The sequence below is a fragment of the Glandiceps talaboti genome, chromosome 14 (assembly GCF_964340395.1).
Source record: "Glandiceps talaboti chromosome 14, keGlaTala1.1, whole genome shotgun sequence".
Classification (NCBI taxonomy): Eukaryota; Metazoa; Hemichordata; class Enteropneusta; family Spengelidae; genus Glandiceps; species Glandiceps talaboti.
Window position 1 is genome coordinate 12,534,543 of NC_135562.1, and position 15,852 is coordinate 12,550,394.

General features: G+C 34.8%; 2 long non-coding RNA genes across 3 annotated transcripts in view; both read right to left on the reverse strand.

Annotated features, from left to right (window-relative positions):
• LOC144446035 (uncharacterized) overlaps nucleotides 1–3,476 on the reverse strand; it is a 6,229-nt gene extending 2,753 nt beyond the window's left edge. The window contains exons 1-2 of the long non-coding RNA XR_013481946.1: nucleotides 3,356–3,476; nucleotides 300–321 (exon numbers count right to left, since the gene is read on the reverse strand). This is a non-coding gene — a long non-coding RNA (uncharacterized LOC144446035). The remainder of the gene's footprint in view (nucleotides 1–299; nucleotides 322–3,355) is intronic.
• A 4,623-nt stretch (nucleotides 3,477–8,099) lies between these two features.
• On the reverse strand, nucleotides 8,100–15,745 carry LOC144446013 (uncharacterized). 2 transcript variants are annotated; one of them, XR_013481941.1, is made up of 5 exons: nucleotides 15,633–15,745; nucleotides 10,729–10,750; nucleotides 9,509–9,622; nucleotides 8,859–8,911; nucleotides 8,100–8,287 (listed from the first exon to the last, which is right to left on the reverse strand). It is a non-coding gene; the product is annotated as an uncharacterized LOC144446013 (long non-coding RNA). The 2 variants fall into 2 exon arrangements; XR_013481940.1 differs by lacking the exon at nucleotides 15,633–15,745 and adding an exon at nucleotides 11,709–11,845.
• Nucleotides 15,746–15,852: the final 107 nt, after the last annotated feature.

The window sequence follows — 15,852 nt, forward strand, 5'->3', positions numbered from 1 at the left end:
TTCCAACACTTCTATATCTACCTAACTACAGCTGTTGACTTCATTGTGGAATAAACAGTACCAGGTGTCGAAATTCAGTAACTCCACGATCATTGAGGTTGTCAACCGTGGAAGTTAATTGCACCATACACCCTTCGTGTAGGGTCTATCATTGGCAAAATTACAAACTTATCAAAAATTCTGTGTTCAGTTTAAGGCCGTCTAATTTTAGAGTGTGTGTTATTTTGTTTGAAGTGAATGACCCCACCCCTCCCACTCCAAAAATAAAAACAAAAACAAAAATAACAATGTCAACGTACCATGTTCACACTCTGCCATCGCCTTAAAATGGAAGAATATTTTCCAAAGTTAAAATCAATAATATCTAATGTATTTACAACGAGTAACAATGAAGTAAGTATGTGGTACACTCATTTATAACATTCATATTACAACTAGTAGCACTGAAGTAAAGTACTTTCTGTATGTGGTACGCTCATTTATAGCATTAATATTACATATAAACGTATAGTATTTCAATTGATTTATTTACAAGACGAGCTAATGTGGTCAATTTCAGCAAATGAAACAGTATACTTTTACGCTTGATATGGATGTTATCATATAAACAATTGTGGTATATACAGAAAACGCTTTACTTAGGTTGGGGGGGGGGGGTGTACATGTGTGAAATGGACGTTACTCATTTTCTTGTTTATATGATTAAGTTCCCATATAAATGCATATTCTCATAACACTATGCGTATTACACAAATGTAACATACAATATCATATACACGAGCAACATTCTAAAATGGAGAGTCAACGACCCTGCACAGATGAACAGTAGATCTCTGTTCCATCAGATATAATTCTGAAACTATTAATCACTATAAATACATGGAAATTGCTTTCGTACAGGAATTATGTAGATAAGTACATGCTACGACATACTCACAGATACGCCTATATTGAGATATCACTGCATGCAGAGACACGATAGAAATTTCAGCTAAGCATCTATAAAAACTTGTCTTATCTCTATTGAACACCCACACATTTACTTTGGGTTTTGCTCATTTACTTTTTTCCTTAAAATTCCATTGTCTAAGTTGGACAGTGCCAAGTAAATGTTGACAACATCACAATTTTCTCATATAAATACTAATTAAAATTCTTATTCTATACGTTTTCATAAAACACCCTTTTCCAGATATTTTAAGTGAAAATATAAAAGAGCAAAATCCAAAGTAAATGTGCGGGTGTTATTGGCAATTTTTTCCAAATTGATAATACCAAGTCTCTTGTATAATGAAAGAGGTATTCATTCAGTTACACAAAGGAAAACTCATTCAAATTGAGTGACAATATAACACAGGTGTTTTTGATAAGTGCATCGGTCAAAATTGAACGGACCGAATTTGGTGGTGGTGGTGGTGGTGGTGGTGGTGGTGGTAGTGTTGGTGTGGATAGTAGGGAGTGGGTGCCAGTTGTCTGTACGTTCATGAATGCGTAGCCCAAGGCTTAAAAGAATAGGAAGGAACTCCTTCATTACGTGGCATGCTGATTCGGGAAAAAATGTTTTGGCGTTACATTGAAAGAAGTTAGTTGTATATCTTTTGTTGGGGTTTTTATGGACAATAAGTTAAAGTAGAAAAATCATGTTACTGAGGTGAAAAAAAATTGCAGGTTAACTGGAATATTTTATAAGCTTAGATCCCTAGTCCCACAGGCGATACTAGTGATGCTCTATAACACTTTTGTTTTACTTCATATTTCCTTTGGTCTTGAAGTATTGGGTAGTCGTTTAATAATATCTTGATTATATTATTTTAGCTCAAAAACGGATTGTGCGTATTATATCAGCCAGTAATTATGATTCGCATAGTGCTCCTTTATTCAAGAAGCTTAAAATTCTTGATATACACAATCAATTCAAGTTATGCACTCCATGACAGACTCCCCTCGCATTTTAAGTCATACTTCTCCCCTTCAGATCATGTTTATTGTACTCAGTCAAAAGATAAAAATATTCTTTATCCCCCTAAATTTAAAAGTAGATTAGCCAGATGTCAATCAAATTTGTTGGTCCTATGGTGTGGAACAGTTTCCCAGAAAACATTAAAAAATATCCAATCAAGATAGAGATTAAAAAAATGAAATTATTTCTTACAAGGGTTATATATTTGTTTCCCCTCCCCCTTGATTCTATTGCTTTTTTATGTGTGTTGTTACTGTTGGAAATTATGATTATCTTTATATATATATATATATATTATATATTTATATATATATATTTTTTTTTCTTTCGCTGTACTCATTCTCCATATCTGATAGTTTCTAAGTACATGTATATTTTTGCATAACAGGAATGTTAACAGTCGTCACTTAAAATATTTTGCTAATTTTTGTATACTTGGTAATGAGGCTGAACTCGATGAGTAACTAAATTCAACTATTTTCATTCTTTTTCTCTCTTCAACTTTGTACATTGAGTATATTGTTATAATTCATTCATATGATTTATTCATATGGTTTATGAGGATAAAATTATTATTATTATAAATCATTATTCATAAAGTATAAGCTTAAAGGATCAAATGGTAATCAATATTTAGAATAACGCAATTTACAAAGCACGTGCAACGTCTGCTGACACTTCTTTTAAACAGCTGTTAGGATGAAGAGTATGAATTCAGCATATCCATCGAAAATGTCACACTTGAAAAGTACCCACCTCACCCCACCCCATCACTAGTCAACTGGTTTTGCGGTTGGGGAGCTGGTGTGCCACCCTGGTGCGAAATCCCAGACGAGATTTTAGACCAATTTGAATAAAGAAATATGCAATTTGTAATGGAAGGATTGATACCATATTAGATTAAGATTGGATGGCCACATTATTGAATAACCTTGTCTTAGATCTACACCACTTTTAACTTTTTAGACTAAAATATCTGAGTGTGGCAAGTCAATCGTCAACTGTGAGTATTCCCCTGAGGGAGGGGAAAAGGGGAGAAACCTGATAAAGACCAATCCACATATTCAATCTGTTCTGTATTGATAAAAATATTCATTTTCGATTATAACTTTCATGTGCTATTTAGTCGATCGAATGTTGATGGATATTAACATCTTACAAACAGTACACCTTGAAATGTTATCCCGAAAACACAAGCTATTTATCAACTTCTTCAAATTCGAATTGAGGACATCGAACCGTGGCACTAATTAATTGGAAAAAAATATGATCATTTAAAACTAAGAGTAAGATTTCCTTGATTTTCGAGTTAAAGAAATTATGTCAATGTGAAAAACCATGTTGAATAAGTAGATAACCAAACAGGTTCATAACAAAATGATAAAATAAGTTTACCTCATCGACGAACTGCTGCACACTTATGGCTAAAAACAGGATGAAAACAAGTGACTTCATCTTGATGACGTGTAGTTAGCTACTGGAGTACAATAATCAACTTTTATCAACGATGTCTGGGTTTCATATAATGCGAACTATGATTGTAGTAAAGCATTTATATGTTTGTAGAAAGATTATTTTTAAACTTTGTATTGTAAATGGTGGTAGGATGACAAAAGAGATGGTTATGTAGTCAAATTAGAAATTGGTAAACAACTGTCTATATGATTATTTAATATATGGAATGGAATCGACATCATAAATTATATTAAAATTTCCATAATTTAATACAATGCACATATTGTGATTCTAAACCCTACCAGATTATATATTTTCTGTGGATATATTAAATCTATATTAACTCAATTAATTGTATAAATACATAACAAACTTGACACAGAAACAAGTAAAAAAAAAGTGAGCGGCGACTGAGCTCATCGTGGTCGACTGTACTCTGATATTATTCTATTCCTATTCTCTGACTTTCAGCCAATCAGAGCCAATAGCGACAAACTGCTATGGTGTATGAACTGGTGTAATTTTTGTACATGACATAATAGCAAAATACATATAAAATATAATACAATAATAAAACACACACATATATCATAATGCGCGCGCAGACACACACATAATATACATGCATGCGTAGATTCATACATACATACATACATACATACATACATACATACATACATACATACATACACACATACATACATACATACATACACACACACACACATACATACATACATACATACATACATGCATACATACATACATACATTACATACATACATACATACATACATACATACATTACATACATACATACATACATACATACATACATACATACATGCATACATACATACATACATACATACATACATACATACATACATACATACATACATACATACATATACATGTTAGTCAACTAGATCTAAAAAAAATAATTTATCACAATATTCTAACAGAAAAGATACCAAATTATCAGATGATATTTCTGTTACTGTTAATACGAACGTGATAAGAGAAGTCTATTGAAAATATTGTAAAGTGCTATTAAATTAGCATATCTATGTGTTGGAGGTGTAAATTGTTCAGCGTGTTTATTTTTTTATGTCAATTTGACATACCTTTAAAGCAACTTGTAGCTACATTTGACCTTGTTCAGTCTCGCTGCCAGACTCGTGATACGTCCCTAAGCTTTGTATGCCGAGCGGCTTAGCCACGAGAAGAGAGAGCCTCGCGGCTCAGCCGAGAAGAGAGAGCCTCGCGGCTCAGCCGCTCGGCATACATAAAAAGATTAGGGACGATAGTCACGTACGAGTCTGGCAGCGACACTAATATAACACGGGCTTTGTAGTGGTTATGTATGAAACACACAGGCACATAAATGTTTGTCTGTTACATTGTTATAGACAATTCACACTACTATTCAATGATTAAAATTCAAAAAAATAGAATACAAAAATACTAACTGGTACGTAAACTTTTTGACATGTTTTTCGACATGTGATCCCGAGTATAACAAACAAAGGTTTGAATGAACTCACTTGTGTGTAACATGATGTAAAAGAACCTCAATTGAAAGAAGCCAACCCTACAACGTTCTGCGTTGTTTGTAACGGTTATTGAGTTTTATCCTGAATAAAGATAATTTAAAATATTAATAGTAATAATAATAATAATAACATACATTTTGCCATTAATTTTCATAAGTACTGGTTGGTCGACCAGTCTGGAGTTATTTAAAGATCACAAGATGAAATGAAGTAAACATTTGCTGGTTAATTACATGTGAAATACCATTCATATACTGTACAATATGATATAGTATGATTGTAAATGTCGATTGTACCGATTGAATATCTTTTCTGAATTAACAAACAAAACAACCACGCAAAATTTAACAAACGGAGTACACATGCTATCGAGAGAGAGAGAGAGAGAGAGAGAGAGAGAGAGAGAGAGAGAGAGAGAGAGAGAGAGAGAGACAGAAAGAGACAATGAGAGACAGACAGAGACAGAGACAGACACACACACACAGAAAGAGATAGAGACAGACAGACAGAGAGAGACACAGACAGAAAGACAGAGAGACATAGACAGAGAGACAGTGGGGTGAATGGAGGGTTGGAGGGAGGGAACGAGGTAGGGATTGATCAGAAAAAAATTACCGTCTATACGTGCAATATCATCACATAGATACTAACATATATTATATTTGTGATTTGTGTTCATTGAAGTGGTATGACTGTTAACAGCCAACATTTACCCCGTTGGCTTCAGCCTTCTGTTATCAAATATTGATCATTTGCAACGGACTAAACTATTGGTGCATAATAAGTCACCACCCCTTCAAAGTTTACACACACACACACACACACACACACACACACACACGCACGCACGCACGCACGCACGCACGCACACACACATTAGCAACCGGTTATATATTGCCAATTTATAAAATCTATAATTTTGTAGATGATTGGTGATACTAATAAATATAATTTTGGTAAACTACATTCAAATTATGTACATTCTCTGTAAATGTGTGGTAACCTGTAATAATACCTTACTGACATTTTACACATCTCAAAGTATTTCATTGTAAATGTGCATTTCATATCATTTCTCGATACAGAGATACAATATTTTGCTCAAATTCAGACACTGATTTTGAAGACGGGGGTTGAAGATGTAACATACCCCATTGAAATTACAATTCTATGAGTTCGCAAAGAAGGAAGAAAACGAAACGATGGGAAACGCTATTACATAATTTGTTTTTGTTTGTTTGTTTGTTTGTTTGTTTGTTTGTTTGTTTGTTTTTTTTTGTTTAAACTAAAACAAAAACAAAAAATAAATTGCTATGCTATGATATATATGCAAAGGTAGAATGGCGACTCGGAGTTTCCAGTTTCCGCATCTATACTACTGATAGAATGGCAATGATAACAAGGTGATAGGAAACTTGGTCAAAAAAGGGAGAATGAAAACTTTTAATCTGACCGCGGCGCATGCGTACTCTTTATGGTTGTACACGTGCGGTTACCATAGAGACTATAAGTTACACTCACCTTGTGTTTCCACATTCCGTAATAGTAGTCTCGTTGGCAATGTTTCAATTTGAAAGTCTTTATTTCTGTTTCACGAGCTCGAGATTTTATGTCTCGAGATCAACAGGTCTTTGACATGCTGATGACATATACATTCTTTTATCAAGTGATGTTACTTGCTGCAGTTTACTAACTTCGTAGACTTTCTTTTTGGTCAAAACAAGGACCATAAAAAACGTACGCTGTTGGATGTAAATCATCAGACGTCATCGTCGTAAACCACTACACCCCCTATTTGACTATACGTATTTTTTATTTCGAGCTGAGGAGTTTAAATCGGAGTCCGCCCCACATTATTTGCGACTTTGCTTGGTCTAACATGTGGCTCATTGCCCTTTACCAAATCATATCTGTGCCATTATTTGTCCCCTAAAATGCTGCCTCCTTAGGGAAAATACTTAGAGTGAAAACTACATTTTGCGATCCACCAATTCTTTAATATATGGAACTACTACTAGTGTATTTTTGCTGACACAACATCTGTTTTCGTTTTTGGTCAAGAAGGATCTAAAATGGGGTACCGGTGGGTTGGCAGTATATCCAAGTTGGCCGCACACCACTACCACAGCTGGCATGATCACCGACTGGTACGTACCACCCCGGGATTTCGGCTTATTATTACGAGGTCAAGAGTAAATTCTTTGAAAATGAATGGTAATATTCTGACTAACACTGAGGGCGTGATGTTAGATTCACAAAGGATCACATTGATATAAAGGGATAACAACAAATCCCGTCTACAGACTATACTAAGTTCAGTTACTTGTGATTTACAACTGGGGTGGCTCAATTTTTACTTGCAAAGATTTAAGCGCATTATAAATCTTCTTTATCTGTATTGCTTATCAGCATCCGGGCAGCGGTACTATACTACACGTAGTATCCTTTCCGAAGTGAAGTCCGAAGCCTTTGGTGCAACACTAGAAATAAATGCTTAGATAATTATAGAAAAGACCAAATATATTCTTATTCGTTTGGGAAATCCGACAAGCTGCAATAGGGTTTAATTGCCAGTAACTCACTTTTTATATAAAAAGGTAGTTTTCTGACTTTATAAATAAAATTATCATAATATGTAGCATAATAAAAAAATTCTATATTGCATTACGTGCATTAACACACAAAAAATTGATATAGCTAGGGCTTACACCATTCCACAGAATTACCCACACCACTCAACACCATATCATACATCACCACGCTCACCCCATCACACTATAGCCCACGCCAGACCACACCACACCACGCCATGCCGCGCCACGCCTCGCCATATAACGTTACGATATAGTCTAAGTTGTTGGCCATGCTAAGTTCACGTTCAATTTGAAAGTCTTCATTTTTATTTCACCAGGTTTCATTTTTAGGGATCACATCAGGATCGATCATGTGACCCCGACCCATACCACACCTACATCTCACTCTTGTATCAGCAAAGATATACGCGTCGCATGCATTTCTAGGTTTACTATCACACCACAGAGGTTACGTTAACCAAATATTGCCGTTAGATGGCGCTGTTAGTTAGAAAGTCACACAAACAATTGCGATGCAACGGAGTTTATTATCCGGTAATTGGTTGAAATTAAAATACAGATAATTATGTCAAGTTTAGAAATATCATATTCTGCATGCACGGTCTGACTTGATGATATATACGACCCATTATAATGATATACGATAGAGTTATACAAGCCACGGTAACTTTCAGTTGACCAGTACTTGTTAAGATTCGAAGACTGAACGTTTATTCCACATTCTGAAATTACAAACAAGATAATAGGTGACTAGTGAATAAAACAATTGTTAAAATAATCATCGTTAAATTATTTCCATGAGGGGGGAGAGGAAGGGGAGGGGAGGATGATCGATGGCGGCAAGATTGAGATTACTATTAAATTCTGTGTGCAGTATGTTAGTAACTTGATGTTTTTTATTTTGCCTTTATTTGGGCCAACAGGGGGCTCAGGCCTAGTTATGTTTACGAAAAATAAAGAAAATAAATATAACGGGTATCTCTAAAGTGACAAATTCACGTATAGGACTACACATTGTAATGTATGTATGTATGTATGTATGTATGTATGTATGTATGTATGTATGTATGTATGTATGTATGTATGTATGTGTGTGTGTGTGTATGTATGTATGTATGTATGTATGTATGTATGTATGTATGTATGTATGTATGTATGTGTGTGTATGTGTGTATGTGTGTGTGTGTGTGTGTGTGTGCGTGTGTACGCGTGTATATTAGTGTTCGCGTTTGCGCACGTGCGTCATAAATGTAAATACATCGCCCCCAACGACACAACACGGAAAATACTTACATAGTATCATGACTTGTATGCTTTCATATATTACCACCATTATTTACATTCGTCTGTAATTGAAAAAAAGAAAAGATATACATAACACGTCACATGTGACTGTACATGTGTTCACTAGATTCATATATACACTGTGTATTACTGAGTACATATACCTAAACTGGGCTCCGGTCCAATCTCGTTGCTAGAGGGCTTAGAGAACGAGTTCCCTATCACCAAAGTTGATACAGGACCGGGAACCTAGAAAGGCTAGTAGTGTAGCAGGCATTAAGTCAACATATTGAGCACTCTCGTAGATTATGGTCATTTCCACTGAGCATCTGAGAAAGAAAACCTAATATCTGGACGACAGTTTATATCATTTAATACGAGTGAAAAATAAGTGATGTTGCTACAAACTATTAAAAGTATTGTCACGGCCAACTCGTAGAATGTTCATGACTGTGTGTTTACATTCAAGTTCAAAATAACGAAAGTTCAAAGTGCGATGTATATTGATATTCATTTGTAACACACTTCATACTGAGTTACGTAGTCCACCTTAACACACGTTCATTTGGTATTGTGCAAGTACGTGTATTTCATCGAAACACGCTTATAAAGGTAAAATCTCTCCAGTTAATCGACGATGTATGTGCTGATATACTCACTGGTCGTACAATAGGTCCCGGAGTAACATGTATCGCAGACACACACATACGTACATGTATCCCCCACCTGAGAACATGTCCCACCATTCTGACAATAGTTGAGGTTACAGGGATCTAATTTCATCATTAGACAAAATGTGGAGTTAGTAGCAGAAATCAAAATCCTCCCATCCATCCATCCATCCATCCATCCATCCATCCACCTATCCTTTAACCAACCCACCCACCCACCAACCCATCCACGCTCCCACCCACCGACCGCTCGACCGATCAGTCAGTCAGTCAGTAAGTCGTTCAATCAATCAATCAATCAATCAATCAATCAATCAATCAATCAATCAATCAATCAATCAATCAATCAATCAACCAACCAACCAACCAACCAACCAACCAACCAACCAATCAACCAACCAACCGACCAACCTATCAATCAATCAATCAATCATGATCGATCGATTAATCGGTCGCAAAGCAACTAACTAACCAACCAACCAACCAACTAATCAACCAAACAACCAACCAACCAACAGACCAACCAACCAACCGCACACGTTTACGTGGCTTCGATTTAAAAACACTTCTAGCTGTTTAAGTGAACGTACAGGTCAATGACCTGTTATCCTAAACAAAGTAGTTTAACTTTTAGTTTACATTTAACGTTTACATAGATGTATGAAACATCTGGAAACCAGTATTTCAATAATCTCTACTCTTCTTTTCTTTTCTCATCCCAGTTATTGTGTCGAAAGATGCTTTCACTCCATAACCAATGTCTTTTATAGTATACTAGAATAGAATTCTAATTCTAATAATTCTAATACTCCAGATGGTGAATCCCATTGACTTGTCCTCTTGAAATCATAAATGTTTATGACTTTTGTTTCATTTCATTTAGATTTCCAACACTTCTATATCTACCTAACTACAGCTGTTGACATCATTGTGGAATAAACAGTACCAGGTGTCGAAATTCAGCAACTCCGCGATCATTGAGGTTGTCGACCGTGGAAGTTAATTGCACCATACACCCTTCGTGTAGGGTCTATCATCGCAAAATTACAAACTTATCAAAAAATCTAATTTTAGAGGTATGTTATTTTGTTTGTATCATAGACAAGTAAGTACTTGTCTGTGTTTGTATGTATGTAGATTGAAAGCAGAAGAGAATGAACACCCCCCCCCCCTTAAAAGACACAACAAATATAATAATGTCAACTTACCATGGTCACAATCTGCCATCGCCTGCAAACGGAACAATTTTTTCCAGAATTAAAATAATATATAATGCATTAATGCAAAATTGGATACAAGATTGACGCCAAAGTTCTAGATTACAACCCATAACACCTAAGTAAAGCGTTTTCTGTATGTACCACAATCGTTTATAGCATCCATATCCTAACACCTAAGTAAAGCGTTTCATTTGCTAATTGAGAGAAAGAGAGAGAGAGAGAGAGAGAGAGAGCGAGAGAGAGAGAGAGAGTGAGTGAGTGAGTGAGTGAGTGAGTGAGTGAGTGAGAGCTGTTAAGATAAAGAGTATGAATTCAGCATATCGATCGAAAATATTAAACTTGAAAAAGCCCCCACCCCACCCCACCCCCTCACTGATCAACTGGTTTTACGGTTGGGGTACGGTGCCAGTGTGCCACCCTGGTGCGAAATCCCAGACGAGATTTTAGACCAATTTGAACAAAGAAATATGCAATTTGTAATGGAAGGAGTGATCTCATATTAGATTAAGATTGGATGGCCACATTATTGAATAACCTTCTTAAATTAAATCTGAGTGCGGCACGTCAATCGTCAACTGTGAGTATTCCCGGGGGAGGGGAAAACGAGGGAGACACCTGATAAAGACCATGCCAAATATTCAATTGGTTCAATTCTGTATTGATAAAAAATATTCAATCTCGATTATAACTTTCATGTCCTATTTAGTCGAATGTTGATGGATATTAACATCTTACAAACAGTACACCTTGAAATGTTATCCCGACAACACAAGCTATTTATCAACTTCTTCGAATTCGGATTGAAGACATCGAACCGTGGCACTAATTAATTGGAAAAAACATGATCATTTAAAACTAAGTGTAAAATTTCTTTGCTTTTCGAGTTAAAGAAATGTGGCAGTATGAAAAACATGTCGAATAAATAAATAACCAAACAGGTTCATAACAAAATGATACAATAAGTTTACCTCATCGGCGAACTGTTGCACACTTATGGCTAAAAACAGGATGAAAACAAGTGACTTCATCTTGATGACGTGTAGTTAGCTACTGGAGTACAATAATCAACTTTTATCAACGATGTCTGGGTTTCATATAATGCGAACTATGATTGTAGTAAAGCATTTATATGCATGTAGATAGGTTATTTTTAAACTTTGTATTGTAAATGGTGGCAGGTTGACAAAAGAGATGGTTATAAGGTCAAAATGGTAAAGAACTGTCTATGGAATGGAATTGATACCATAAATATTAAAATTTCCATATTTTAATATAATACACACACACATACATTATCTATCTATCTATCTATCTATCTATCTATCTATCTATCTATCTATCTATCTATCTATCTATCTATCTATCTATCTATCTATTTAATAAATTTATATAGCGCCAAATATCCAAAGAAAACAATGTTCAGTGCATACATACATACATACATACATACATACATACATACATACATACATACATACATACATACATACATACACACACACACACACACACACACACACACATAAATTAGTTAGTCAACTAGTTCTAAATTATACAATATTCCAACAGAAAAGATACCAAATTATCAGATGACATTTCTGTTACTGTTAATACGAAGGCGATAAGAGAAGTCTATTGAAAATATTGTAAAACCACTAATTAGCATATCTATGTGTTGGAGGTGTAAATTGTTCAGCGTTTTTTTTAAATATCAACTTGACATACCTTTAAAGCAACTTGTAGCTACATTTGACCTTGTTCATATAACATGGGCTTCGTGATGGTTATGTATGAAAGACACAGGCATATAACTGTTTGTCGTTTACAATGTTAACGACAAAACTACTATATACCTGTCAATCATTAATATTTAAAAATAGGAATAAAAAAAACATTAACTGGTACCTAAACGTTTTGACACGTTTTTCGACATATAATCCTGATGAGTAATCCTTACAAAGGTTTGGATGAACTGGCTTGTATGTATTTAGCAACATATATGGTTCCCATTAATTTTCATTAGTGCTGGTTGGTCGACCAGTCTGGAATTATTTAAGGATGGTCGGATGAAATGAAGTAAAACTTGCTGGTTAATTACATGTGAAATACCATTCATATATCATATAGTAGGATATAGTATAGGTTTAATGTCGATTATAACAATATGGTATCTTTTATGAATTAACAATTAAACAAAACAACCACTCAAAATTCAACAAACGGAACTACGTACAAACGCTATCGTTCTCACGAGAGAGAGAGAGAGAGAGAGAGAGAGAGAGAGAGAGAGAGAGAGAGAGAGAGAGAGAGAGAGAGAGAGAGAGAGAGAGAGAGAGAGATGTTTGGATGTTCATTAGCACATTATTAATGCCTGATTCTGATTATTTAATATTTCAGAATTCATACTATTACTAAAGTAAAGTTCACTAAAATGTAGAAAGTACGACAATCTGTAAAATTCAATATAACCATTAAAACATCAAAAAGACAAAAAACTTAAATTATCTCTCTTGACATTTTTCTCAAATTAATAATACCAGGTCTCTTATACAACTTGATGAAAGAGGTATTCATTCAGTTACACATAACAATTAACAGTCGTACCCTCCATTGGATTTTTAATAGAAAATTTCTATGCAAGATTCATAACTACACAAAGTCTTTGGAAACACATTCAATTCAGTTTGTTATGGAACATTTTTGAAATAAAGCCTTTATTATTTTAACAAATTTCTATATCAAACTAAATTGAATATTTGTACCAGATGGTTTTTTCAATAATGTATTTGGAGCTTAAAATATCAATATGGAAACTTGAGCTGTGTACATGAATACAAAGGAAAACTCATTCAAATTGTGTGACAATATAACACAGGTGTTTTTGATGATTGCATCTATTGAACGGACCCAATTCGGTGGTGGTGGTGGTGGTGGTGGTGGTGAGGATAGTAGGGAGTGGGTGTCAGTTGTCTGTACGTTCATGAATGCGTAGCCTTAAAAGAATAGGAAGGAACTCCTTCATAATTACATGGCATGCTGATTTGAGAAAAATTGTTTTGAAAATGTTTTAAAACTACTTTAAATATAATAACAACACTAAATATACATATATCAGTTGGTAACATAATGGAATGGGAATGTTTATGATAACACCTGTGGCGTCCTGGTGTGTCGACATCAATTATCCTCGGAAATAAAAAGATATATTGTACAAGTATGTCACATAAAGACGTCCCTATTATTCCATACTGACAACCAGACAGGTTTGATTACAGTCTGCCACACCATGCAAAATTGGTTTGATACGCGACTATGATTTAACTTCGAGTTACCAATAAGCTGTAACGTTATTTTTTTTCTAATTTTGTAAGTGATCACTTGCCTCGCCATGTACTTTATTTTTTCTCAAATTTTTAGCATGTACTGCTATATTGATCTTTATTTTCCTCTTTAGTTCATCAATTCCTAATATTTTTCCAGCACTTTCAGTTGTTTTAAGGATTCAGCTCTTGGAAGGTTTATTCCTGACACTTCAGCCGTTTTCACTTTTTTGTGTGGACTGAAATAATTTTATCTTTATCTAACAACTTTCGCAAACGACGACCTTCGACGGAAACTGGTGAGTCTTCTTATTGGACCGTCAAAATTGAAAGTCAAGTGAAAGTATACTTTGTTTAGACTAAATTTTTATGATGGGAAAGGACAACTTTTGACTAAATAACACAAGTAACAATTGTATCTCGGCTATCCGTTATGACTTCTCTTCCTGGACAGCTTATTTTCTTCTTCTGTAGCTATAGCATGTACTGCTATATTGATCTTTATTTTCCTCTTTAGTTCATCAATTCCTAATATTTTTCCAGCACTTTCGGTTGTTTTAAGGATTCAGCTCTTGGAAGGTTTATTCCTGACACTTCAGCCGTTTTCACTTTTTTTGTGGACTGAAATCATTTTATCTTTATCTAACAACTTCATGATATTTTGTCGACGATAACACGCTTCAGTGTACATGCATTTCATCAGCTAATGACAGGAGGTAAATGACAGATGGTATACAATGTCAGGGGTGGTTATGGTTCAACCCACGTTGCAATAAAGTATAAGCTTAAAGGAACAAATGGGAATCAATATTTAGAATAACGCAATTTACAAAGCACGTGCAACCTCTGCTGACACTTCTTTTAAACAGCTGTTAGGATGAAGAGTATGAATTCAGCATATCGATCGAAAATATCAAACTTGAAAAGCCCCCACCCCACCCGCACCCGCTCACTAATCAACTAGTTTTACGGTTGGGGAGCTGGTGTGCCGGTGCGAAATCCGAAATAAGATTTTAGACCAATTTGAACAAAGAAATATGTAATTTGTAATGGAAGGATTGATCTCATATTAGATTAAGATTAGATGGCTACATTATTGAATAACCTTGTCTTAAATCTACATCACTTTTTAGACTAAAAATCTGAGCATGGCACGTCAATCGTCAACTGTGAGTATTCCCCGGTGGGAGGGGAAAACGAGGGAGACACCTGATAAAGACCATGCCAAATATTCAATCAGTTCTTTATTGATAAAAATGTTCATTTTCGATTATAACTTTCATGTACTATTTAGTCGAATGTTGTTGGATATTAACATCTTACAAACAGTACACCTTGAAATGTTATCCCGAAAACACAAGCTATTTATCAACTTCTTCGAATTCGAAATGAGGACATCGAACCATGGCACTAATCAATTGGAAAAAAACACACCATCATTTAAAACTAAGTATAAGATTTCATTGATTTTCGAGTTAAAGAAATCATGGCAATGTGGCAGTGTGAAAAACATGTTGAATAAATAAATAAATAACCAACCAGGTTCATAACAAAATGATAAAATAAGTTTACCTCATCGGCGAACTGTTGCACACTTATGGCTAAAAACAGGATGAAAACAAATGACTTCATCTTGATGACGTGTAGTTAGCTACTGGAGTACAATAATCAACTTTTATCAATGATGTCTGGGTTTCATATAATGCAAAATACGATTGTAATAAAGCATTTATATGCATGTATTAGGTTATTTTTAAACTTTGTATTGTAAATGGTGGCAGGTTGACAAAAG